Source organism: Phyllobates terribilis, unplaced genomic scaffold (genome assembly GCF_046119375.1).
Source record: "Phyllobates terribilis strain yellow unplaced genomic scaffold, ASM4611937v1 Scaffold_5__5_contigs__length_657084704, whole genome shotgun sequence".
Lineage (NCBI taxonomy): Eukaryota > Metazoa > Chordata > Amphibia > Anura > Dendrobatidae > Phyllobates > Phyllobates terribilis.
Window position 1 is genome coordinate 315530430 of NW_027362765.1, and position 27111 is coordinate 315557540.

Here is a 27111-nt window from a genome sequence, read left to right on the forward strand (position 1 = left end):
TGAAGCCTAGCTACCCCATCACTTCTACCGGCTAATGTTAAACGTGGATGTGTCCGTGTGCAAGCTGATGACTCAAAAAGCCGCACAGCAAAAGCGGAGCAGATTGTACAGCCATACCCCAAAGAAACAACGAAATTTGTGACAATAGGATCGCCTCACCTGGTCCCGGACCCCAACAACAACTTGATTGGGAGGGTCTCCTGACTGCCCAGTGCCTGTTGTAAAATCTTTTCTGGCTGTGCAACTATGAAACCAGGCACCGGTAAAGGAAAGAAAACAGAAGAAACACCAGTGCACTTACTCAACTCCACCAGCAGGTGGCGGCCAAACAGCAGCATCCACATCTCCTGCAACTCTGACAATTCCTTAATAGACCAGCAGATGGCGATGAAACTGCACTCCTGCCGCTGCTAACAGCTGGAGCACTCTCTCCTGAAGACGCAGGCTCGAGGCTAGGAAAACTTTGCAGTCCAGCTGGTGCAGCAGCCCAAACAGCTGTGTCAGCCATTACATGCCGCCTCCTAACCTACCATCTGGCTGCAGGACGAGCACTCGCCTCAGGGCTCCTGCCCCCTCCACGCCTGTCAGTCGTGGCGCGCCTTCTGCTGACTTCCTTCTTCCTGCCCTCCTGGAGCGATCGTCTGACTTCCTGGGGGATCTCCTCACATGTAGGTAAGGAAGCGCTGCGCCCCCTGTAGATGGGCCATGTCTGGCAGGGGGCGAGGTGGTCGTGCCCTCGGGACCCTTGTAGATGGACTGGTACCTTGACAAGCTGTTCCCACAACTCCCAACTTTTCTTTTTACTATAAATAATTTTATTGGGTTTTAACAACATTGATTATGAGAACAGAACCTTCCAATAATAATAATAATAATAATAATGCTGCTGCAGCTGAGGGTTGTTAATATTCGGTTATTGTTAAACATTGGAGTATAACCAGCGTGATGAGGTGTTACTATAAGCGCTTCCATGACCCCAATAACTGTGTGTGCCAGAGGAATGTAAGGGTGGGGAGCGGAAGGAAATAAAAGGAAGTGGGGGTGAAAAAATCAAACCACTGCTTATTGAAACCAGTGTTTCAGTGAGGCCGACATGACGGTTGGGACGGGAAGTGAGGAGGTGGGTGAGGTGAAGATGGGGGAAGAGAGAGGCTATTGTGAGTAGTGATGTCAGGTCGCGAACGATCCTGCTGTGACTGATGGGAGCCAGTACCCCAGTGAGAGCCACTGACTTCTCTAAGGCTGCGTGCCCACGATGCGCTATGTCCACCGCGGAAAAGCTTAAAAAACGCTTGGTAGAAGGTCTGCAATGTTCCCCAATGATAATCCCCATGTGCTGTGTACATACTGCAGAAACGCTTATAAAACGCATGGTAGAAGGTCTGCAATGTTCCCCAATGATAATCCCCATGTGCTGTGCACATACTGCAGAAACGCTTATAAAACGCATGGTAGAAGGTCTGTAATGTTCCCCAATGATAATCCCCATGTGCTGTGTACATACTGCAGAAACGCTTATAAAACGCATGGTAGAAGGTCTGCAATGTTCCCCAATGATAATCCCCATGTGCTGTGCACATACTGCAGAAACGCTTATAAAACGCATGGTAGAAGGTCTGCAATGTTCCCCAATGATAATCCCCATGTGCTGTGCACATACTGCAGAAACGCTTATAAAACGCATGGTAGAAGGTCTGCAATGTTCCCCAATGATAATCCCCATGTGCTGTGCACATACTGCAGAAACGCTTATAAAACGCATGGTAGAAGGTCTGTAATGTTCCCCAATGATAATCCCCATGTGCTGTGCACATACTGCAGAAACGCTTATAAAACGCTTGGTAGAAGGTCTGTAATGTTCCCCAATGATAATCCCCATGTGCTGTGTACATACTGCAGAAACGCTTATAAAACGCATGGTAGAAGGTCTGTAATGTTCCCCAATGATAATCCCCATGTGCTGTGCACATACTGCAGAAACGCTTATAAAACGCATGGTAGAAGGTCTGCAATGTTCCCCAATGATAATCCGCATGTGCTGTGCACATACTGCAGAAACGCTTATAAAACGCATGGTAGAAAGTCTGTAATGTTCCCCAATGATAATCCCCATGTGCTGTGCACATACTGCAGAAACGCTTATAAAACGCATGGTAGAAGGTCTGTAATGTTCCCCAATGATAATCCGCATGTGCTGTGCACATACTGCAGAAACGCTTATAAAACGCATGGTAGAAGGTCTGTAATGTTCCCCAATGATAATCCGCATGTGCTGTGCACATACTGCAGAAACGCTTATAAAACGCATGGTAGAAGGTCTGTAATGTTCCCCAATGATAATCCGCATGTGCTGTGCACATACTGCAGAAACGCTTATAAAACGCATGGTAGAAGGTCTGTAATGTTCCCCAATGATAATCCCCATGTGCTGTGCACATACTACAGAAACGCTTATAAAACGCATGGTAGAAGGTCTGCAATGTTCCCCAATGATAATCCGCATGTGCTGTGCACATACTGCAGAAACGCTTATAAAACGCATGGTAGAAGGTCTGTAATGTTCCCCAATGATAATCCCCATGTGCTGTGCACATACTGCAGAAACGCTTATAAAACGAATGGTAGAAGGTCTGTAATGTTCCCCAATGATAATCCCCATGTGCTGTGCACATACTGCAGAAACGCTTATAAAACGCATGGTAGAAGGTCTGTAATGTTCCCCAATGATAATCCCCATGTGCTGTGCACATACTGCAGAAACGCTTATAAAACGCATGGTAGAAGGTCTGTAATGTTCCCCAATGATAATCCCCATGTGCTGTGCACATACTGCAGAAACGCTTATAAAACGCATGGTAGAAGGTCTGTAATGTTCCCCAATGATAATCCGCATGTGCTGTGTACATACTGCAGAAACGCTTATAAAACGCATGGTAGAAGGTCTGTAATGTTCCCCAATGATAATCCGCATGTGCTGTGTACATACTGCAGAAACGCTTATAAAACGCATGGTAGAAGGTCTGTAATGTTCCCCAATGATAATCCGCATGTGCTGTGTACATACTACAGAAACGCTTATAAAACGCATGGTAGAAGGTCTGCAATGTTCCCCAATGATAATCCGCATGTGCTGTGCACATACTGCAGAAACGCTTATAAAACGCATGGTAGAAGGTCTGTAATGTTCCCCAATGATAATCCGCATGTGCTGTGCACATACTGCAGAAACGCTTATAAAACGCATGGTAGAAGGCCTGTAATGTTCCCCAATGATAATCCCCATGTGCTGTGCACATACTGCAGAAACGCTTATAAAACGCATGGTAGAAGGTCTGTAATGTTCCCCAATGATAATCCGCATGTGCTGTGCACATACTGCAGAAACGCTTATAAAACGCATGGTAGAAGGTCTGTAATGTTCCCCAATGATAATCCGCATGTGCTGTGCACATACTGCAGAAACGCTTATAAAACGCATGGTAGAAGGTCTGTAATGTTCCCCAATGATAATCCCCATGTGCTGTGCACATACTGCAGAAACGCTTATAAAACGCATGGTAGAAGGTCTGTAATGTTCCCCAATGATAATCCGCATGTGCTGTGCACATACTGCAGAAACGCTTATAAAACGCATGGTAGAAGGCCTGTAATGTTCCCCAATGATAATCCGCATGTGCTGTGTACATACTGCAGAAACGCTTATAAAACGCTTGGTAGAAGGTCTGCAATGTTCCCCAATGATAATCTGCATGTGCTGTGTACATACTGCAGAAACGCTTATAAAACGCTTGGTAGAAGGTCTGCAATGATCCCCAATGATAATCCCCATGTGCTGTGCACATACTGCAGAAACGCTTATAAAACGCATGGTAGAAGGTCTGCAATGTTCCCCAATGATAATCCCCATGTGCTGTGCACATACTGCAGAAACGCTTATAAAACGCATGGTAGAAGGTCTGCAATGTTCCCCAATGATAATCCACATGTGCTGTGCACATACTGCAGAAACGCTTATAAAACGCATGGTAGAAGGTCTGTAATGTTCCCCAATGATAATCCCCATGTGCTGTGCACATACTGCAGAAACGCTTATAAAACGCATGGTAGAAGGTCTGTAATGTTCCCCAATGATAATCCCCATGTGCTGTGCACATACTGCAGAAACGCTTATAAAACGCATGGTAGAAGGTCTGCAATGTTCCCCAATGATAATCCGCATGTGCTGTGCACATACTGCAGAAACGCTTATAAAACGCTTGGTAGAAGGTCTGTAATGTTCCCCAATGATAATCCCCATGTGCTGTGCACATACTGCAGAAACGCTTATAAAACGCATGGTAGAAGGTCTGTAATGTTCCCCAATGATAATCCCCATGTGCTGTGCACATACTGCAGAAACGCTTATAAAACGCTTGGTAGAAGGTCTGTAATGTTCCCCAATGATAATCCGCATGTGCTGTGCACATACTGCAGAAACGCTTATAAAACGCTTGGTAGAAGGTCTGTAATGTTCCCCAATGATAATCCCCATGTGCTGTGCACATACTGCAGAAACGCTTATAAAACGCATGGTAGAAGGTCTGCAATGTTCCCCAATGATAATCCGCATGTGCTGTGCACATACTGCAGAAACGCTTATAAAACGCTTGGTAGAAGGTCTGTAATGTTCCCCAATGATAATCCCCATGTGCTGTGCACATACTGCAGAAACGCTTATAAAACGCATGGTAGAAGGTCTGCAATGTTCCCCAATGATAATCCGCATGTGCTGTGCACATACTGCAGAAACGCTTATAAAACGCTTGGTAGAAGGTCTGTAATGTTCCCCAATGATAATCCCCATGTGCTGTGCACATACTGCAGAAACGCTTATAAAACGCATGGTAGAAGGTCTGCAATGTTCCCCAATGATAATCCGCATGTGCTGTGCACATACTGCAGAAACGCTTATAAAACGCATGGTAGAAGGTCTGTAATGTTCCCCAATGATAATCCGCATGTGCTGTGCACATACTGCAGAAACGCTTATAAAACGCATGGTAGAAGGTCTGTAATGTTCCCCAATGATAATCCGCATGTGCTGTGCACATACTGCAGAAACGCTTATAAAACGCATGGTAGAAGGTCTGTAATGTTCCCCAATGATAATCCCCATGTGCTGTGCACATACTGCAGAAACGCTTATAAAACGCATGGTAGAAGGTCTGTAATGTTCCCCAATGATAATCCCCATGTGCTGTGCACATACTGCAGAAACGCTTATAAAACGCATGGTAGAAGGTCTGCAATGTTCCCCAATGATAATCCGCATGTGCTGTGCACATACTGCAGAAACGCTTATAAAACGCTTGGTAGAAGGTCTGTAATGTTCCCCAATGATAATCCCCATGTGCTGTGCACATACTGCAGAAACGCTTATAAAACGCATGGTAGAAGGTCTGTAATGTTCCCCAATGATAATCCCCATGTGCTGTGCACATACTGCAGAAACGCTTATAAAACGCTTGGTAGAAGGTCTGTAATGTTCCCCAATGATAATCCGCATGTGCTGTGCACATACTGCAGAAACGCTTATAAAACGCTTGGTAGAAGGTCTGTAATGTTCCCCAATGATAATCCCCATGTGCTGTGCACATACTGCAGAAACGCTTATAAAACGCATGGTAGAAGGTCTGCAATGTTCCCCAATGATAATCCGCATGTGCTGTGCACATACTGCAGAAACGCTTATAAAACGCTTGGTAGAAGGTCTGTAATGTTCCCCAATGATAATCCCCATGTGCTGTGCACATACTGCAGAAACGCTTATAAAACGCATGGTAGAAGGTCTGCAATGTTCCCCAATGATAATCCGCATGTGCTGTGCACATACTGCAGAAACGCTTATAAAACGCTTGGTAGAAGGTCTGTAATGTTCCCCAATGATAATCCCCATGTGCTGTGCACATACTGCAGAAACGCTTATAAAACGCATGGTAGAAGGTCTGCAATGTTCCCCAATGATAATCCGCATGTGCTGTGCACATACTGCAGAAACGCTTATAAAACGCATGGTAGAAGGTCTGTAATGTTCCCCAATGATAATCCGCATGTGCTGTGCACATACTGCAGAAACGCTTATAAAACGCATGGTAGAAGGTCTGTAATGTTCCCCAATGATAATCCGCATGTGCTGTGCACATACTGCAGAAACGCTTATAAAACGCATGGTAGAAGGTCTGTAATGTTCCCCAATGATAATCCGCATGTGCTGTGCACATACTGCAGAAACGCTTATAAAACGCATGGTAGAAGGTCTGTAATGTTCCCCAATGATAATCCGCATGTGCTGTGCACATACTGCAGAAACGCTTATAAAACGCATGGTAGAAGGTCTGTAATGTTCCCCAATGATAATCCGCATGTGCTGTGCACATACTGCAGAAACGCTTATAAAACGCATGGTAGAAGGTCTGTAATGTTCCCCAATGATAATCCGCATGTGCTGTGCACATACTGCAGAAACGCTTATAAAACGCATGGTAGAAGGTCTGTAATGTTCCCCAATGATAATCCGCATGTGCTGTGCACATACTGCAGAAACGCTTATAAAACGCATGGTAGAAGGTCTGCAATGTTCCCCAATGATAATCCCCATGTGCTGTGCACATACTGCAGAAACGCTTATAAAACGCATGGTAGAAGGTCTGTAATGTTCCCCAATGATAATCCGCATGTGCTGTGTACATACTGCAGAAACGCTTATAAAACGCATGGTAGAAGGTCTGCAATGTTCCCCAATGATAATCCGCATGTGCTGTGCACATACTGCAGAAACGCTTATAAAACGCATGGTAGAAGGTCTGTAATGTTCCCCAATGATAATCCGCATGTGCTGTGCACATACTGCAGAAACGCTTATAAAACGCATGGTAGAAGGTCTGTAATGTTCCCCAATGATAATCCGCATGTGCTGTGCACATACTGCAGAAACGCTTATAAAACGCATGGTAGAAGGTCTGTAATGTTCCCCAATGATAATCCGCATGTGCTGTGCACATACTGCAGAAACGCTTATAAAACGCTTGGTAGAAGGTCTGCAATGTTCCCCAATGATAATCCGCATGTGCTGTGCACATACTGCAGAAACGCTTATAAAACGCATGGTAGAAGGTCTGTAATGTTCCCCAATGATAATCCGCATGTGCTGTGCACATACTGCAGAAACGCTTATAAAACGCATGGTAGAAGGTCTGTAATGTTCCCCAATGATAATCCGCATGTGCTGTGCACATACTGCAGAAACGCTTATAAAACGCATGGTAGAAGGTCTGTAATGTTCCCCAATGATAATCCGCATGTGCTGTGCACATACTGCAGAAACGCTTATAAAACGCATGGTAGAAGGTCTGTAATGTTCCCCAATGATAATCCGCATGTGCTGTGTACATACTACAGAAACGCTTATAAAACGCATGGTAGAAGGTCTGCAATGTTCCCCAATGATAATCCGCATGTGCTGTGCACATACTGCAGAAACGCTTATAAAACGCATGGTAGAAGGTCTGTAATGTTCCCCAATGATAATCCCCATGTGCTGTGCACATACTGCAGAAACGCTTATAAAACGCATGGTAGAAGGTCTGTAATGTTCCCCAATGATAATCCCCATGTGCTGTGCACATACTGCAGAAACGCTTATAAAACGCATGGTAGAAGGTCTGTAATGTTCCCCAATGATAATCCGCATGTGCTGTGCACATACTGCAGAAACGCTTATAAAACGCATGGTAGAAGGTCTGTAATGTTCCCCAATGATAATCCCCATGTGCTGTGCACATACTGCAGAAACGCTTATAAAACGCATGGTAGAAGGTCTGTAATGTTCCCCAATGATAATCCGCATGTGCTGTGTACATACTGCAGAAACGCTTATAAAACGCATGGTAGAAGGTCTGTAATGTTCCCCAATGATAATCCACATGTGCTGTGTACATACTGCAGAAACGCTTATAAAACGCATGGTAGAAGGTCTGTAATGTTCCCCAATGATAATCCGCATGTGCTGTGTACATACTACAGAAACGCTTATAAAACGCATGGTAGAAGGTCTGCAATGTTCCCCAATGATAATCCGCATGTGCTGTGCACATACTGCAGAAACGCTTATAAAACGCATGGTAGAAGGTCTGTAATGTTCCCCAATGATAATCCGCATGTGCTGTGCACATACTGCAGAAACGCTTATAAAACGCATGGTAGAAGGCCTGTAATGTTCCCCAATGATAATCCCCATGTGCTGTGCACATACTGCAGAAACGCTTATAAAACGCATGGTAGAAGGTCTGTAATGTTCCCCAATGATAATCCGCATGTGCTGTGCACATACTGCAGAAACGCTTATAAAACGCATGGTAGAAGGTCTGTAATGTTCCCCAATGATAATCCGCATGTGCTGTGCACATACTGCAGAAACGCTTATAAAACGCATGGTAGAAGGTCTGTAATGTTCCCCAATGATAATCCCCATGTGCTGTGCACATACTGCAGAAACGCTTATAAAACGCATGGTAGAAGGTCTGTAATGTTCCCCAATGATAATCCGCATGTGCTGTGCACATACTGCAGAAACGCTTATAAAACGCATGGTAGAAGGCCTGTAATGTTCCCCAATGATAATCCGCATGTGCTGTGTACATACTGCAGAAACGCTTATAAAACGCTTGGTAGAAGGTCTGCAATGTTCCCCAATGATAATCTGCATGTGCTGTGTACATACTGCAGAAACGCTTATAAAACGCTTGGTAGAAGGTCTGCAATGATCCCCAATGATAATCCCCATGTGCTGTGCACATACTGCAGAAACGCTTATAAAACGCATGGTAGAAGGTCTGCAATGTTCCCCAATGATAATCCCCATGTGCTGTGCACATACTGCAGAAACGCTTATAAAACGCATGGTAGAAGGTCTGTAATGTTCCCCAATGATAATCCCCATGTGCTGTGCACATACTGCAGAAACGCTTATAAAACGCATGGTAGAAGGTCTGTAATGTTCCCCAATGATAATCCCCATGTGCTGTGCACATACTGCAGAAACGCTTATAAAACGCATGGTAGAAGGTCTGCAATGTTCCCCAATGATAATCCGCATGTGCTGTGCACATACTGCAGAAACGCTTATAAAACGCTTGGTAGAAGGTCTGTAATGTTCCCCAATGATAATCCCCATGTGCTGTGCACATACTGCAGAAACGCTTATAAAACGCATGGTAGAAGGTCTGTAATGTTCCCCAATGATAATCCCCATGTGCTGTGCACATACTGCAGAAACGCTTATAAAACGCTTGGTAGAAGGTCTGTAATGTTCCCCAATGATAATCCGCATGTGCTGTGCACATACTGCAGAAACGCTTATAAAACGCTTGGTAGAAGGTCTGTAATGTTCCCCAATGATAATCCCCATGTGCTGTGCACATACTGCAGAAACGCTTATAAAACGCATGGTAGAAGGTCTGCAATGTTCCCCAATGATAATCCGCATGTGCTGTGCACATACTGCAGAAACGCTTATAAAACGCTTGGTAGAAGGTCTGTAATGTTCCCCAATGATAATCCCCATGTGCTGTGCACATACTGCAGAAACGCTTATAAAACGCATGGTAGAAGGTCTGCAATGTTCCCCAATGATAATCCGCATGTGCTGTGCACATACTGCAGAAACGCTTATAAAACGCTTGGTAGAAGGTCTGTAATGTTCCCCAATGATAATCCCCATGTGCTGTGCACATACTGCAGAAACGCTTATAAAACGCATGGTAGAAGGTCTGCAATGTTCCCCAATGATAATCCGCATGTGCTGTGCACATACTGCAGAAACGCTTATAAAACGCATGGTAGAAGGTCTGTAATGTTCCCCAATGATAATCCGCATGTGCTGTGCACATACTGCAGAAACGCTTATAAAACGCATGGTAGAAGGTCTGTAATGTTCCCCAATGATAATCCGCATGTGCTGTGCACATACTGCAGAAACGCTTATAAAACGCATGGTAGAAGGTCTGTAATGTTCCCCAATGATAATCCCCATGTGCTGTGCACATACTGCAGAAACGCTTATAAAACGCATGGTAGAAGGTCTGTAATGTTCCCCAATGATAATCCCCATGTGCTGTGCACATACTGCAGAAACGCTTATAAAACGCATGGTAGAAGGTCTGCAATGTTCCCCAATGATAATCCGCATGTGCTGTGCACATACTGCAGAAACGCTTATAAAACGCTTGGTAGAAGGTCTGTAATGTTCCCCAATGATAATCCCCATGTGCTGTGCACATACTGCAGAAACGCTTATAAAACGCATGGTAGAAGGTCTGTAATGTTCCCCAATGATAATCCCCATGTGCTGTGCACATACTGCAGAAACGCTTATAAAACGCTTGGTAGAAGGTCTGTAATGTTCCCCAATGATAATCCGCATGTGCTGTGCACATACTGCAGAAACGCTTATAAAACGCTTGGTAGAAGGTCTGTAATGTTCCCCAATGATAATCCCCATGTGCTGTGCACATACTGCAGAAACGCTTATAAAACGCATGGTAGAAGGTCTGCAATGTTCCCCAATGATAATCCGCATGTGCTGTGCACATACTGCAGAAACGCTTATAAAACGCTTGGTAGAAGGTCTGTAATGTTCCCCAATGATAATCCCCATGTGCTGTGCACATACTGCAGAAACGCTTATAAAACGCATGGTAGAAGGTCTGCAATGTTCCCCAATGATAATCCGCATGTGCTGTGCACATACTGCAGAAACGCTTATAAAACGCTTGGTAGAAGGTCTGTAATGTTCCCCAATGATAATCCCCATGTGCTGTGCACATACTGCAGAAACGCTTATAAAACGCATGGTAGAAGGTCTGCAATGTTCCCCAATGATAATCCGCATGTGCTGTGCACATACTGCAGAAACGCTTATAAAACGCATGGTAGAAGGTCTGTAATGTTCCCCAATGATAATCCGCATGTGCTGTGCACATACTGCAGAAACGCTTATAAAACGCATGGTAGAAGGTCTGTAATGTTCCCCAATGATAATCCGCATGTGCTGTGCACATACTGCAGAAACGCTTATAAAACGCATGGTAGAAGGTCTGTAATGTTCCCCAATGATAATCCGCATGTGCTGTGCACATACTGCAGAAACGCTTATAAAACGCATGGTAGAAGGTCTGTAATGTTCCCCAATGATAATCCGCATGTGCTGTGCACATACTGCAGAAACGCTTATAAAACGCATGGTAGAAGGTCTGTAATGTTCCCCAATGATAATCCGCATGTGCTGTGCACATACTGCAGAAACGCTTATAAAACGCATGGTAGAAGGTCTGTAATGTTCCCCAATGATAATCCGCATGTGCTGTGCACATACTGCAGAAACGCTTATAAAACGCATGGTAGAAGGTCTGCAATGTTCCCCAATGATAATCCCCATGTGCTGTGCACATACTGCAGAAACGCTTATAAAACGCATGGTAGAAGGTCTGTAATGTTCCCCAATGATAATCCGCATGTGCTGTGTACATACTGCAGAAACGCTTATAAAACGCATGGTAGAAGGTCTGCAATGTTCCCCAATGATAATCCGCATGTGCTGTGCACATACTGCAGAAACGCTTATAAAACGCATGGTAGAAGGTCTGTAATGTTCCCCAATGATAATCCGCATGTGCTGTGCACATACTGCAGAAACGCTTATAAAACGCATGGTAGAAGGTCTGTAATGTTCCCCAATGATAATCCGCATGTGCTGTGCACATACTGCAGAAACGCTTATAAAACGCATGGTAGAAGGTCTGTAATGTTCCCCAATGATAATCCGCATGTGCTGTGCACATACTGCAGAAACGCTTATAAAACGCATGGTAGAAGGTCTGCAATGTTCCCCAATGATAATCCACATGTGCTGTGCACATACTGCAGAAACGCTTATAAAACGCTTGGTAGAAGGTGTGCAATGTTCCCCAATGATAATCCGCATGTGCTGTGTACATACTGCAGAAACGCTTATAAAACGCATGGTAGAAGGTCTGCAATGTTCCCCAATGATAATCCCCATGTGCTGTGCAAATACTGCAGAAACGCTTATAAAACGCATGGTAGAAGGTCTGCAATGTTCCCCAATGATAATCCGCATGTGCTGTGCACATACTGCAGAAACGCTTATAAAACGCATGGTAGAAGGTCTGCAATGTTCCCCAATGATAATCCGCATGTGCTGTGCACATACTGCAGAAACGCTTATAAAACGCATGGTAGAAGGTCTGCAATGTTCCCCAATGATAATCCGCATGTGCTGTGCACATACTGCAGAAACGCTTATAAAACGCATGGTAGAAGGTCTGCAATGTTCCCCAATGATAATCCCCATGTGCTGTGCACATACTGCAGAAACGCTTATAAAACGCATGGTAGAAGGTCTGCAATGTTCCCCAATGATAATCCGCATGTGCTGTGCACATACTGCAGAAACGCTTATAAAACGCATGGTAGAAGGTCTGTAATATTCCCCAATGATAATCCGCATGTGCTGTGCACATACTGCAGAAACGCTTATAAAACGCATGGTAGAAGGTCTGCAATGTTCCCCAATGATAATCCGCATGTGCTGTGCACATACTGCAGAAACGCTTATAAAACGCATGGTAGAAGGTCTGCAATGTTCCCCAATGATAATCCGCATGTGCTGTGCACATACTGCAGAAACGCTTATAAAACGCATGGTAGAAGGTCTGCAATGTTCCCCAATGATAATCCCCATGTGCTGTGTACATACTGCAGAAACGCTTATAAAACGCATGGTAGAAGGCCTGCAATGTTCCCCAATGATAATCCGCATGTGCTGTGCACATACTGCAGAAACGCTTATAAAACGCATGGTAGAAGGTCTGCAATGTTCCCCAATGATAATCCCCATGTGCTGTGCACATACTGCAGAAACGCTTATAAAACGCATGGTAGAAGGTCTGCAATGTTCCCCAATGATAATCCGCATGTGCTGTGCACATACTGCAGAAACGCTTATAAAACGCATGGTAGAAGGTCTGCAATGTTCCCCAATGATAATCCGCATGTGCTGTGCACATACTGCAGAAACGCTTATAAAACGCATGGTAGAAGGTCTGTAATGTTCCCCAATGATAATCCGCATGTGCTGTGCACATACTGCAGAAACGCTTATAAAACGCATGGTAGAAGGTCTGTAATGTTCCCCAATGATAATCCGCATGTGCTGTGCACATACTGCAGAAACGCTTATAAAACGCATGGTAGAAGGTCTGTAATGTTCCCCAATGATAATCCCCATGTGCTGTGCACATACTGCAGAAACGCTTATAAAACGCATGGTAGAAGGTCTGCAATGTTCCCCAATGATAATCCACATGTGCTGTGCACATACTGCAGAAACGCTTATAAAACGCATGGTAGAAGGTCTGTAATGTTCCCCAATGATAATCCGCATGTGCTGTGTACATACTGCAGAAACGCTTATAAAACGCATGGTAGAAGGTCTGTAATGTTCCCCAATGATAATCCGCATGTGCTGTGCACATACTGCAGAAACGCTTATAAAACGCATGGTAGAAGGTCTGCAATGTTCCCCAATGATAATCCCCATGTGCTGTGCACATACTGCAGAAACGCTTATAAAACGCATGGTAGAAGGTCTGTAATGTTCCCCAATGATAATCCGCATGTGCTGTGTACATACTGCAGAAACGCTTATAAAACGCATGGTAGAAGGTCTGCAATGTTCCCCAATGATAATCCGCATGTGCTGTGCACATACTGCAGAAACGCTTATAAAACGCATGGTAGAAGGTCTGTAATGTTCCCCAATGATAATCCGCATGTGCTGTGCACATACTGCAGAAACGCTTATAAAACGCATGGTAGAAGGTCTGTAATGTTCCCCAATGATAATCCGCATGTGCTGTGCACATACTGCAGAAACGCTTATAAAACGCATGGTAGAAGGTCTGCAATGTTCCCCAATGATAATCCGCATGTGCTGTGCACATACTGCAGAAACGCTTATAAAACGCTTGGTAGAAGGTGTGCAATGTTCCCCAATGATAATCCGCATGTGCTGTGCACATACTGCAGTAACGCTTATAAAACGCATGGTAGAAGGTCTGCAATGTTCCCCCAATGATAATCCGCATGTGCTGTGCACATACTGCAGAAACGCTTATAAAACGCTTGGTAGAAGGTGTGCAATGTTCCCCAATGATAATCCGCATGTGCTGTGCACATACTGCAGAAACGCTTATAAAACGCATGGTAGAAGGTCTGCAATGTTCCCCAATGATAATCCCCATGTGCTGTGCACATACTGCAGAAACGCTTATAAAACGCATGGTAGAAGGTCTGTAATGTTCCCCAATGATAATCCGCATGTGCTGTGCACATACTGCAGAAACGCTTATAAAACGCATGGTAGAAGGCCTGCAATGTTCCCCAATGATAATCCGCATGTGCTGTGCACATACTGCAGAAACGCTTATAAAACGCATGGTAGAAGGTCTGCAATGTTCCCCAATGATAATCCCCATGTGCTGTGCACATACTGCAGAAACGCTTATAAAACGCATGGTAGAAGGTCTGCAATGTTCCCCAATGATAATCCGCATGTGCTGTGCACATACTGCAGAAACGCTTATAAAACGCATGGTAGAAGGTCTGTAATATTCCCCAATGATAATCCGCATGTGCTGTGCACATACTGCAGAAACGCTTATAAAACGCATGGTAGAAGGTCTGTAATGTTCCCCAATGATAATCCGCATGTGCTGTGCACATACTGCAGAAACGCTTATAAAACGCATGGTAGAAGGTCTGTAATGTTCCCCAATGATAATCCGCATGTGCTGTGTACATACTGCAGAAACGCTTATAAAACGCATGGTACAAGGTCTGTAATGTTCCCCAATGATAATCCGCATGTGCTGTGCACATACTGCAGAAACGCTTATAAAACGCATGGTAGAAGGTCTGCAATGTTCCCCAATGATAATCCCCATGTGCTGTGCACATACTGCAGAAACGCTTATAAAACGCATGGTAGAAGGTCTGTAATGTTCCCCAATGATAATCCGCATGTGCTGTGCACATACTGCAGAAACGCTTATAAAACGCATGGTAGAAGGTCTGCAATGTTCCCCAATGATAATCCGCATGTGCTGTGCACATACTGCAGAAACGCTTATAAAACGCATGGTAGAAGGTCTGTAATGTTCCCCAATGATAATCCGCATGTGCTGTGCAAATACTGCAGAAACGCTTATAAAACGCATGGTAGAAGGTCTGTAATGTTCCCCAATGATAATCCGCATGTGCTGTGCAAATACTGCAGAAACGCTTATAAAACGCATGGTAGAAGGTCTGCAATGTTCCCCAATGATAATCCGCATGTGCTGTGCACACACTGCAGAAACGCTTATAAAACGCATGGTAGAAGGTCTGTAATGTTCCCCAATGATAATCCGCATGTGCTGTGCACACACTGCAGAAACGCTTATAAAACGCATGGTAGAAGGTCTGTAATGTTCCCCAATGATAATCCGCATGTGCTGTGCACACACTGCAGAAACGCTTATAAAACGCATGGTAGAAGGTCTGCAATGTTCCCCAATGATAATCCGCATGTGCTGTGCACATAGTGCAGAAACGCTTATAAAACGCATGGTAGAAGGTCTGCAATGTTCCCCAATGATAATCCGCATGTGCTGTGCACATACTGCAGAAACGCTTATAAAACGCATGGTAGAAGGTCTGTAATGTTCCCCAATGATAATCCGCATGTGCTGTGCACATACTGCAGAAACGCTTATAAAACGCTTGGTAGAAGGCCTGTAATGTTCCCCAATGATAATCCCCATGTGCTGTGCACATACTGCAGAAACGCTTATAAAACGCTTGGTAGAAGGTGTGCAATGTTCCCCAATGATAATCCGCATGTGCTGTGTACATACTGCAGAAACGCTTATAAAACGCATGGTAGAAGGTCTGCAATGTTCCCCAATGATAATCCGCATGTGCTGTGCACATACTGCAGAAACGCTTATAAAACGCATGGTAGAAGGTCTGTAATGTTCCCCAATGATAATCCGCATGTGCTGTGTACATACTGCAGAAACGCTTATAAAACGCATGGTAGAAGGTCTGTAATGTTCCCCAATGATAATCCCCATGTGCTGTGTACATACTGCAGAAACGCTTATAAAACGCATGGTAGAAGGTCTGTAATGTTCCCCAATGATAATCCGCATGTGCTGTGCACATACTGCAGAAACGCTTATAAAACGCATGGTAGAAGGTCTGCAATGTTCCCCAATGATAATCCCCATGTGCTGTGCACATACTGCAGAAACGCTTATAAAACGCATGGTAGAAGGTCTGTAATGTTCCCCAATGATAATCCGCATGTGCTGTGTACATACTGCAGAAACGCTTATAAAACGCATGGTAGAAGGTCTGCAATGTTCCCCAATGATAATCCGCATGTGCTGTGCACACACTGCAGAAACGCTTATAAAACGCATGGTAGAAGGTCTGTAATGTTCCCCAATGATAATCCGCATGTGCTGTGCACACACTGCAGAAACGCTTATAAAACGCACGGTAGAAGGTCTGTAATGTTCCCCAATGATAATCCGCATGTGCTGTGCACACACTGCAGAAACGCTTATAAAACGCATGGTAGAAGGTCTGCAATGTTCCCCAATGATAATCCGCATGTGCTGTGCACATACTGCAGAAACGCTTATAAAACGCATGGTAGAAGGTCTGCAATGTTCCCCAATGATAATCCGCATGTGCTGTGCACATACTGCAGAAACGCTTATAAAACGCATGGTAGAAGGTCTGTAATGTTCCCCAATGATAATCCGCATGTGCTGTGCACATACTGCAGAAACGCTTATAAAACGCTTGGTAGAAGGTGTGCAATGTTCCCCAATGATAATCCGCATGTGCTGTGTACATACTGCAGAAACGCTTATAAAACGCATGGTAGAAGGTCTGCAATGTTCCCCAATGATAATCCGCATGTGCTGTGCACATACTGCAGAAACGCTTATAAAACGCATGGTAGAAGGTCTGTAATGTTCCCCAATGATAATCCCCATGTGCTGTACACATACTGCAGAAACGCTTATAAAACGCATGGTAGAAGGTCTGTAATGTTCCCCAATGATAATCCGCATGTGCTGTGCACATACTGCAGAAACGCTTATAAAACGCATGGTAGAAGGCCTGCAATGTTCCCCAATGATAATCCGCATGTGCTGTGCACATACTGCAGAAACGCTTATAAAACGCATGGTAGAAGGTCTGCAATGTTCCCCAATGATAATCCGCATGTGCTGTGCACATACTGCAGAAACGCTTATAAAACGCATGGTAGAAGGTCTGTAATGTTCCCCAATGATAATCCGCATGTGCTGTGTACATACTGCAGAAACGCTTATAAAACGCATGGTAGAAGGTCTGCAATGTTCCCCAATGATAATCCGCATGTGCTGTGCACATACTGCAGAAACGCTTATAAAACGCATGGTAGAAGGTCTGTAATGTTCCCCAATGATAATCCCCATGTGCTGTGCACATACTGCAGAAACGCTTATAAAACGCATGGTAGAAGGCCTGCAATGTTCCCCAATGATAATCCGCATGTGCTGTGCACATACTGCAGAAACGCTTATAAAACGCATGGTAGAAGGTCTGTAATGTTCCCCAATGATAATCCGCATGTGCTGTGCACACACTGCAGAAACGCTTATAAAACGCATGGTAGAAGGTCTGTAATGTTCCCCAATGATAATCCGCATGTGCTGTGCACACACTGCAGAAACGCTTATAAAACGCATGGTAGAAGGTCTGCAATGTTCCCCAATGATAATCCGCATGTGCTGTGCACATACTGCAGAAACGCTTATAAAACGCATGGTAGAAGGTCTGCAATGTTCCCCAATGATAATCCGCATGTGCTGTGCACATACTGCAGAAACGCTTATAAAACGCATGGTAGAAGGTCTGTAATGTTCCCCAATGATAATCCGCATGTGCTGTGCACATACTGCAGAAACGCTTATAAAACGCATGGTAGAAGGTCTGTAATGTTCCCCAATGATAATCCGCATGTGCTGTGCACATACTGCAGAAACGCTTATAAAACGCTTGGTAGAAGGTCTGTAATGTTCCCCAATGATAATCCGCATGTGCTGTGTACATACTGCAGAAACGCTTATAAAACGCATGGTAGAAGGTCTGCAATGTTCCCCAATGATAATCCGCATGTGCTGTGTACATACTGCAGAAACGCTTATAAAACGCATGGTAGAAGGCCTGCAATGTTCCCCAATGATAATCCGCATGTGCTGTGCACATACTGCAGAAACGCTTATAAAACGCATGGTACAAGGTCTGTAATGTTCCCCAATGATAATCTGCATGTGCTGTGCACATACTGCAGAAACGCTTATAAAACGCTTGGTAGAAGGTCTGTAATGTTCCCCAATGATAATCCGCATGTGCTTTGTACATACTGCAGAAACGCTTATAAAACGCATGGTAGAAGGTCTGCAATGTTCCCCAATGATAATCCGCATGTGCTGTGCACATACTGCAGAAACGCTTATAAAACGCATGGTAGAAGGTCTGCAATGTTTCCCAATGATAATCCGCATGTGCTGTGCACATACTGCAGAAACGCTTATAAAACGCATGGTAGAAGGTCTGCAATGTTCCCCAATGATAATCTGCATGTGCTGTGCACATACTGCAGAAACGCTTATAAAACGCTTGGTAGAAGGTCTGTAATGTTCCCCAATGATAATCCGCATGTGCTGTGCACATACTGCAGAAACGCTTATAAAACGCATGGTAGAAGGTCTGCAATGTTCCCCAATGATAAACCGCATGTGCTGTGCACATACTGCAGAAACGCTTATAAAACGCATGGTAGAAGGTCTGCAATGTTCCCCAATGATAATCCGCATGTGCTGTGCACATACTGCAGAAACGCTTATAAAACGCATGGTAGAAGGCCTGTAATGTTCCCCAATGATAATCCCCATGTGCTGTGCACATACTGCAGAAACGCTTATAAAACGCATGGTAGAAGGTCTGCAATGTTCCCCAATGATAATCCGCATGTGCTGTGCACATACTGCAGAAACGCTTATAAAACGCATGGTAGAAGGTCTGTAATGTTCCCCAATGATAATCCGCATGTGCTGTGCACATACTGCAGAAACGCTTATAAAACGCATGGTAGAAGGTCTGTAATGTTCCCCAATGATAATCCGCATGTGCTGTGCACATACTGCAGAAACGCTTATAAAACGCATGGTAGAAGGTCTGCAATGTTCCCCAATGATAATCCGCATGTGCTGTGCACATACTGCAGAAACGCTTATAAAACGCATGGTAGAAGGTCTGTAATGTTCCCCAATGATAATCCGCATGTGCTGTGCACATACTGCAGAAACGCTTATAAAACGCATGGTAGAAGGTCTGTAATGTTCCCCAATGATAATCCGCATGTGCTGTGCACATACTGCAGAAACGCTTATAAAACGCTTGGTAGAAGGTCTGTAATGTTCCCCAATGATAATCCGCATGTGCTGTGCACATACTGCAGAAACGCTTATAAAACGCATGGTAGAAGGTCTGCAATGTTCCCCAATGATAATCCGCATGTGCTGTGCACATACTGCAGAAACGCTTATAAAACGCATGGTAGAAGGTCTGCAATGTTCCCCAATGATAATCCGCATGTGCTGTGTACATACTGCAGAAACGCTTATAAAACGCATGGTAGAAGGTCTGCAATGTTCCCCAATGATAATCCGCATGTGCTGTGTACATACTGCAGAAACGCTTATAAAACGCATGGTAGAAGGCCTGCAATGTTCCCCAATGATAATCTGCATGTGCTGTGCACATACTGCAGAAACGCTTATAAAACGCATGGTAGAAGGTCTGTAATGTTCCCCAATGATAATCCGCATGTGCTGTGCACATACTGCAGAAACGCTTATAAAACGCATGGTAGAAGGTCTGTAATGTTCCCCAATGATAATCCGCATGTGCTGTGTACATACTGCAGAAACGCTTATAAAACGCATGGTAGAAGGTCTGCAATGTTCCCCAATGATAATCCGCATGTGCTGTGCACATACTGCAGAAACGCTTATAAAACGCATGGTAGAAGGTCTGTAATGTTCCCCAATGATAATCCGCATGTGCTGTGCACACACTGCAGAAACGCTTATAAAACGCATGGTAGAAGGTCTGTAATGTTCCCCAATGATAATCCGCATGTGCTGTGCACACACTGCAGAAACGCTTATAAAACGCATGGTAGAAGGTCTGCAATGTTCCCCAATGATAATCCGCATGTGCTGTGCACATACTGCAGAAACGCTTATAAAACGCATGGTAGAAGGTCTGCAATGTTCCCCAATGATAATCCGCATGTGCTGTGCACATACTGCAGAAACGCTTATAAAACGCATGGTAGAAGGTCTGTAATGTTCCCCAATGATAATCCGCATGTGCTGTGCACATACTGCAGAAACGCTTATAAAACGCACGGTAGAAGGTCTGTAATGTTCCCCAATGATAATCCGCATGTGCTGTGCACACACTGCAGAAACGCTTATAAAACGCTTGGTAGAAGGTCTGCAATGTTCCCCAATGTTAATCCGCATGTGCTGTGCAAATACTGCAGAAACGCTTATAAAACGCATGGTAGAAGGTCTGCAATGTTTCCCAATGATAATCTGCATGTGCTGTGCACATACTGCAGAAACGCTTATAAAACGCATGGTAGAAGGTCTGTAATGTTCCCCAATGATAATCCGCATGTGCTGTGCACATACTGCAGAAACGCTTATAAAACGCATGGTAGAAGGTCTGCAATGTTCCCCAATGATAATCCGCATGTGCTGTGCACATACTGCAGAAACGCTTATAAAACGCTTGGTAGAAGGTCTGCAATGTTCCCCAATGATAATCCGCATGTGCTGTGCACATACTGCAGAAACGCTTATAAAACGCATGGTAGAAGGTCTGCAATGTTCCCCAATGATAATCCGCATGTGCTGTGTACATACTGCAGAAACGCTTATAAAACGCATGGTAGAAGGTCTGCAATGTTCCCCAATGATAATCCGCATGTGCTGTGCACATACTGCAGAAACGCTTATAAAACGCATGGTAGAAGGTCTGCAATGTTCCCCAATGATAATCCGCATGTGCTGTGCACATACTGCAGAAACGCTTATAAAACGCTTGGTAGAAGGTCTGTAATGTTCCCCAATGATAATCCGCATGTGCTGTGCACATACTGCAGAAACGCTTATAAAACGCATGGTAGAAGGTCTGCAATGTTCCCCAATGATAATCCGCATGTGCTGTGCACATACTGCAGAAACGCTTATAAAACGCTTGGTAGAAGGTCTGTAATGTTCCCCAATGATAATCCGCATGTGCTGTGCACATACTGCAGAAACGCTTATAAAACGCATGGTAGAAGGTCTGTAATGTTCCCCAATGATAATCCCCATGTGCTGTGCACATACTGCAGAAACGCTTATAAAACGCTTGGTAGAAGGTCTGCAATGTTCCCCAATGATAATCCCCATGTGCTGTGCACATACTGCAGAAACGCTTATAAAACGCATGGTAGAAGGTCTGCAATGTTCCCCAATGATAATCCCCATGTGCTGTGCACATACTGCAGAAACGCTTATAAAACGCATGGTAGAAGGTCTGCAATGTTCCCCAATGATAATCCCCATGTGCTGTGCACATACTGCAGAAACACTTCTAAAACGCTTGGTAGAAGATCTGTAATGTTCCCCAATGATAATCCGCATGTGCTGTGCACATACTGCAGAAACGCTTATAAAACGCATGGTAGAAGGTCTGCAATGTTCCCCAATGATAATCCGCATGTGCTGTGCACATACTGCAGAAACGCTTATAAAACGCATGGTAGAAGGTCTGCAATGTTCCCCAATGATAATCCGCATGTGCTGTGTACATACTGCAGAAACGCTTATAAAACGCATGGTAGAAGGTCTGCAATGTTCCCCAATGATAATCCGCATGTGCTGTGCACATACTGCAGAAACGCTTATAAAACGCACGGTAGAAGGTCTGTAATGTTCCCCAATGATAATCCGCATGTGCTGTGTACATACTGCAGAAACGCTTATAAAACGCTTGGTAGAAGGTCTGCAATGTTCCCCAATGATAATCCGCATGTGCTGTGCACATACTGCAGAAACGCTTATAAAACGCATGGTAGAAGGTCTGCAATGTTCCCCAATGATAATCCGCATGTGCTGTGCACATACTGCAGAAACGCTTATAAAACGCATGGTAGAAGGTCTGCAATGTTCCCCAATGATAATACCCATGTGCTGTGCACATACTGCAGAAACGCTTATAAAACGCATGGTAGAAGGTCTGCAATGTTCCCCAATGATAATCCCCATGTGCTGTGCACATACTGCAGAAACGCTTATAAAACGCATGGTAGAAGGTCTGCAATGTTCCCCAATGATAATCCGCATGTGCTGTGCACATACTGCAGAAACGCTTATAAAACGCACGGTAGAAGGTCTGTAATGTTCCCCAATGATAATCCGCATGTGCTGTGCACACACTGCAGAAACGCTTATAAAACGCTTGGTAGAAGGTCTGCAATGTTCCCCAATGATAATCCGCATGTGCTGTGCACATACTGCAGAAACGCTTATAAAACGCATGGTAGAAGGTCTGCAATGTTCCCCAATGATAATCTGCATGTGCTGTGCACATACTGCAGAAACGCTTATAAAACGCATGGTAGAAGGTCTGCCATGTTCCCCAATGATAATCCGCATGTGCTGTGCACATACTGCAGAAACGCTTATAAAACGCATGGTAGAAGGTCTGTAATGTTCCCCAATGATAATCCGCATGTGCTGTGCACATACTGCAGAAACGCTTATAAAACGCATGGTAGAAGGTCTGTAATGTTCCCCAATGATAATCCGCATGTGCTGTGCACATACTGCAGAAACGCTTATAAAACGCATGGTAGAAGGTCTGTAATGTTCCCCAATGATAATCCGCATGTGCTGTGCACATACTGCAGAAACGCTTATAAAACGCATGGTAGAAGGCCTGCCATGTTCCCCAATGATAATCCGCATGTGCTGTGCACATACTGCCGAAACGCTTATAAAACGCTTGGTAGAAGGTCTGCAATGTTCCCCAATGATAATCCGCATGTGCTGTGCACATACTGCAGAAACGCTTATAAAACGCTTGGTAGAAGGTCTGCAATGTTCCCCAATGATAATCCGCATGTGCTGTGCACATACTGCAGAAACTCTTATAAAACGCATGGTAGAAGGTCTGCAATGTTCCCCAATGATAATCCGCATGTGCTGTGTACATACTGCAGAAACGCTTATAAAACGCTTGGTAGAAGGTCTGCAATGTTCCCCAATGATAATCCGCATGTGCTGTGTACATACTGCAGAAACGCTTATAAAACGCTTGGTAGAAGGTCTGCAATGTTCCCCAATGATAATCCGCATGTGCTGTGCACATACTGCAGAAACGCTTATAAAACGCATGGTAGAAGGTCTGCAATGTTCCCCAGTGATAATCCGCATGTGCTGTGCACATACTGCAGAAACGCTTATAAAACGCATGGTAGAAGGTCTGCAATGTTCCCCAATGATAATCCGCATGTGCTGTGCACATACTGCAGAAACGCTTATAAAACGCATGGTAGAAGGTCTGCAATGTTCCCCAATGATAATCCGCATGTGCTGTGCACATACTGCAGAAACGCTTATAAAACGCTTGGTAGAAGGTCTGTAATGTTCCCCAATGATAATCCGCATGTGCTGTGCACATACTGCAGAAACGCTTATAAAACGCATGGTAGAAGGTCTGCAATGTTCCCCAATGATAATCCGCATGTGCTGTGCACATACTGCAGAAACGCTTATAAAACGCTTGGTAGAAGGTCTGTAATGTTCCCCAATGATAATCCGCATGTGCTGTGCACATACTGCAGAAACGCTTATAAAACGCATGGTAGAAGGTCTGTAATGTTCCCCAATGATAATCCGCATGTGCTGTGCACATACTGCAGAAACGCTTATAAAACGCATGGTAGAAGGTCTGCAATGTTCCCCAATGATAATCCGCATGTGCTGTGCACATACTGCAGAAACGCTTATAAAACGTATGGTAGAAGGTCTGTAATGTTCCCCAATGATAATCCCCATGTGCTGTGTACATACTGCAGAAACGCTTATAAAACGCTTGGTAGAAGGTCTGCAATGTTCCCCAATGATAATCCGCATGTGCTGTGCACATACTGCAGAAACTCTTATAAAACGCTTGGTAGAAGGTCTGCAATGTTCCCCAATGATAATCCGCATGTGCTGTGCACATACTGCAGAAACGCTTATAAAACGCATGGTAGAAGGTCTGCAATGTTCCCCAATGATAATCCGCATGTGCTGTGTACATACTGCAGAAACGCTTATAAAACGCTTGGTAGAAGGTCTGCAATGTTCCCCAATGATAATCCGCATGTGCTGTGCACATACTGCAGAAACGCTTATAAAACGCTTGGTAGAAGGCCTGCAATGTTCCCAATGATAATCCGCATGTGCTGTGCACATACTGCAGAAACGCTTATAAAACGCATGGTAGAAGGTCTGTAATGTTCCCCAATGATAATCCGCATGTGCTGTGCACATACTGCAGAAACTCTTATAAAACGCTTGGTAGAAGGTCTGCAATGTTCCCCAATGATAATCCGCATGTGCTGTGCACATACTGCAGAAACGCTTATAAAACGCATGGTAGAAGGTCTGCAATGTTCCCCAATGATAATCCGCATGTGCTGTGTACATACTGCAGAAACGCTTATAAAACGCTTGGTAGAAGGTCTGCAATGTTCCCCAATGATAATCCGCATGTGCTGTGCACATACTGCAGAAACGCTTATAAAACGCTTGGTAGAAGGCCTGCAATGTTCCCCAATGATAATCCGCATGTGCTGTGCACATACTGCAGAAACGCTTATAAAACGCATGGTAGAAGGTCTGTAATGTTCCCCAATGATAATCCGCATGTGCTGTGCACATACTGCAGAAACGCTTATAAAACGCATGGTAGAAGGTCTGTAATGTTCCCCAATGATAATCCGCATGTGCTGTGCACATACTGCAGAAACGCTTAAAAAACGCATGGTAGAAGGTCTGCAATGTTCCCCAATGATAATCCGCATGTGCTGTGCACATACTGCAGAAACGCTTATAAAACGCATGGTAGAAGGTCTGCAATGTTCCCCAATGATAATCCGCATGTGCTGTGCACATACTGCAGAAACGCTTATAAAACGCATGGTAGAAGGTCTGCAATGTTCCCCAATGATAATCCGCATGTGCTGTGCACATACTGCAGAAACGCTTATAAAACGCTTGGTAGAAGGTCTGCAATGTTCCCCAATGATAATCCGCATGTGCTGTGCACATACTGCAGAAACGCTTATAAAACGCATGGTAGAAGGTCTGCAATGTTCCCCAATGATAATCCGCATGTGCTGTGCACATACTGCAGAAATGCTTATAAAACGCATGGTAGAACGTCTGTAATGTTCCCCAATGATAATCCGCATGTGCTGTGCACACACTGCAGAAACGCTTATAAAACGCTTGGTAGAAGGTCTGCCATGTTCCCCAATGATAATCCGTATGTGCTTTGCACATGCTGCGGAAATTTCCGCTGCGGATTATCATTGCGGAAAAAAACGCAGAACTACCAATTATTTTGCGGGATCGCTGCGAAATCGCCGCCATTGACTTGCATTGAATCTCTTAATATCCGCATCACTACATGTGCACATGAGGATATTATGCGATTCAATGTGCAGATGGTACGCGGGTGTGGAGGAGAGGAGACTCTCATCCAGAGCCAGGTACCATAGTACCTGTAGTTAAAAAATAATGAAAAAAAAAAAACACCTTATACTCACCTTTCCGGTGCCCCCCAGCCTCCTCTGAGCGGCGCTGCTGGCACCTTGGCTTCCGGCGGTGGTCTGCAAGGACCTTCCGTGACATCATTTAGTCATGTGACGGTCACGCAACCGCTGACATCAGCGGTCAGGTGATGTTCATGTTACCATCACATGACTAAAGGACGTCATGGAAGGCCCTTTTTAGAGCACCGGAAGCCGCTGAGGACATCGGGAGCCATCTGAAGGTGAGTATATTGTGTTTTTTTTTATTTTTTAACATTTTTATTCTTTTTTTTACTATTGATGCTGCATTTGCCGGTTGCATGGATTTATATAGTGTGACCAAGTTGTCAAGCACTTTCCAGGTGATGCTAAAATCGCTTGGAAAGCTCTTGACAACCCGCATGCGGAAATGCATGTGAAGAACGCTTCACATCCGCAAGTCCCTGGCAGGAAAACGCATGTACAATCCGCATGTACAATCCGCATGTACAATCCGCATGTACAATCCGCATGCGTTTTTTCTGCCAGGGAGATGCAGAAGCGCTCAGGAAAAAATCCGGAGCATTTCTGCATCGTGGGCACATAGCCTAAATGGCTTTCACTGGGCGTACAATTGCGGTGTTTGGAGGTCGTAACTCAATCCACCTGAGACAAACTCCGCCCACTATTCAATTTAATTGACTAATTGTACGAGCGGGCAGAATCTCAGCCATGGGTGGGCGGAGTTTCGGCTGCATCAACGTTTAGGATCCAAAAGAGCCAGATCACCAAAAAGAGCCGGACTGCCCATCTCTAATTGTGAGGCACCAGTGTGGGGGGGAGGGACTTTAAGGGAGGAGATAGCAGGGAGAGGGTATATAATAAGATGTCCGAGAAGAAGGCAGCCATCTTAAGCGCATCGCTGAAGGAAACAACAATCTGTCCCATCACTTACCGGAGTGCCTTAAACAATGGAGTCTGTGGACGCTGTACTCCAGCAGTTGGGGGAACACTGCTGGGGTCATGGGACCAGATTGGCTGCA

The 27111-nt window shown here is 44.6% G+C and overlaps 1 protein-coding gene across 7 annotated transcripts in view; it reads left to right on the plus strand.

Annotated features, from left to right (window-relative positions):
- The first annotated feature begins 371 nt into the window (after window positions 1–371).
- The window catches only part of LOC141273085 (uncharacterized), a 266215-nt gene continuing 239475 nt past the window's right edge, over window positions 372–27111 (plus strand). For 2 of the 7 annotated variants that reach the window (XM_073684457.1, XM_073684458.1), the window contains exon 1: window positions 372–672. The gene's annotated coding sequence lies outside the window, so the exon portion shown is untranslated. The remainder of the gene's footprint in view (window positions 673–27111) is intronic. The other 5 variants (XM_073684453.1, XM_073684452.1, XM_073684454.1 and 2 more) reach the window with 3 other exon arrangements.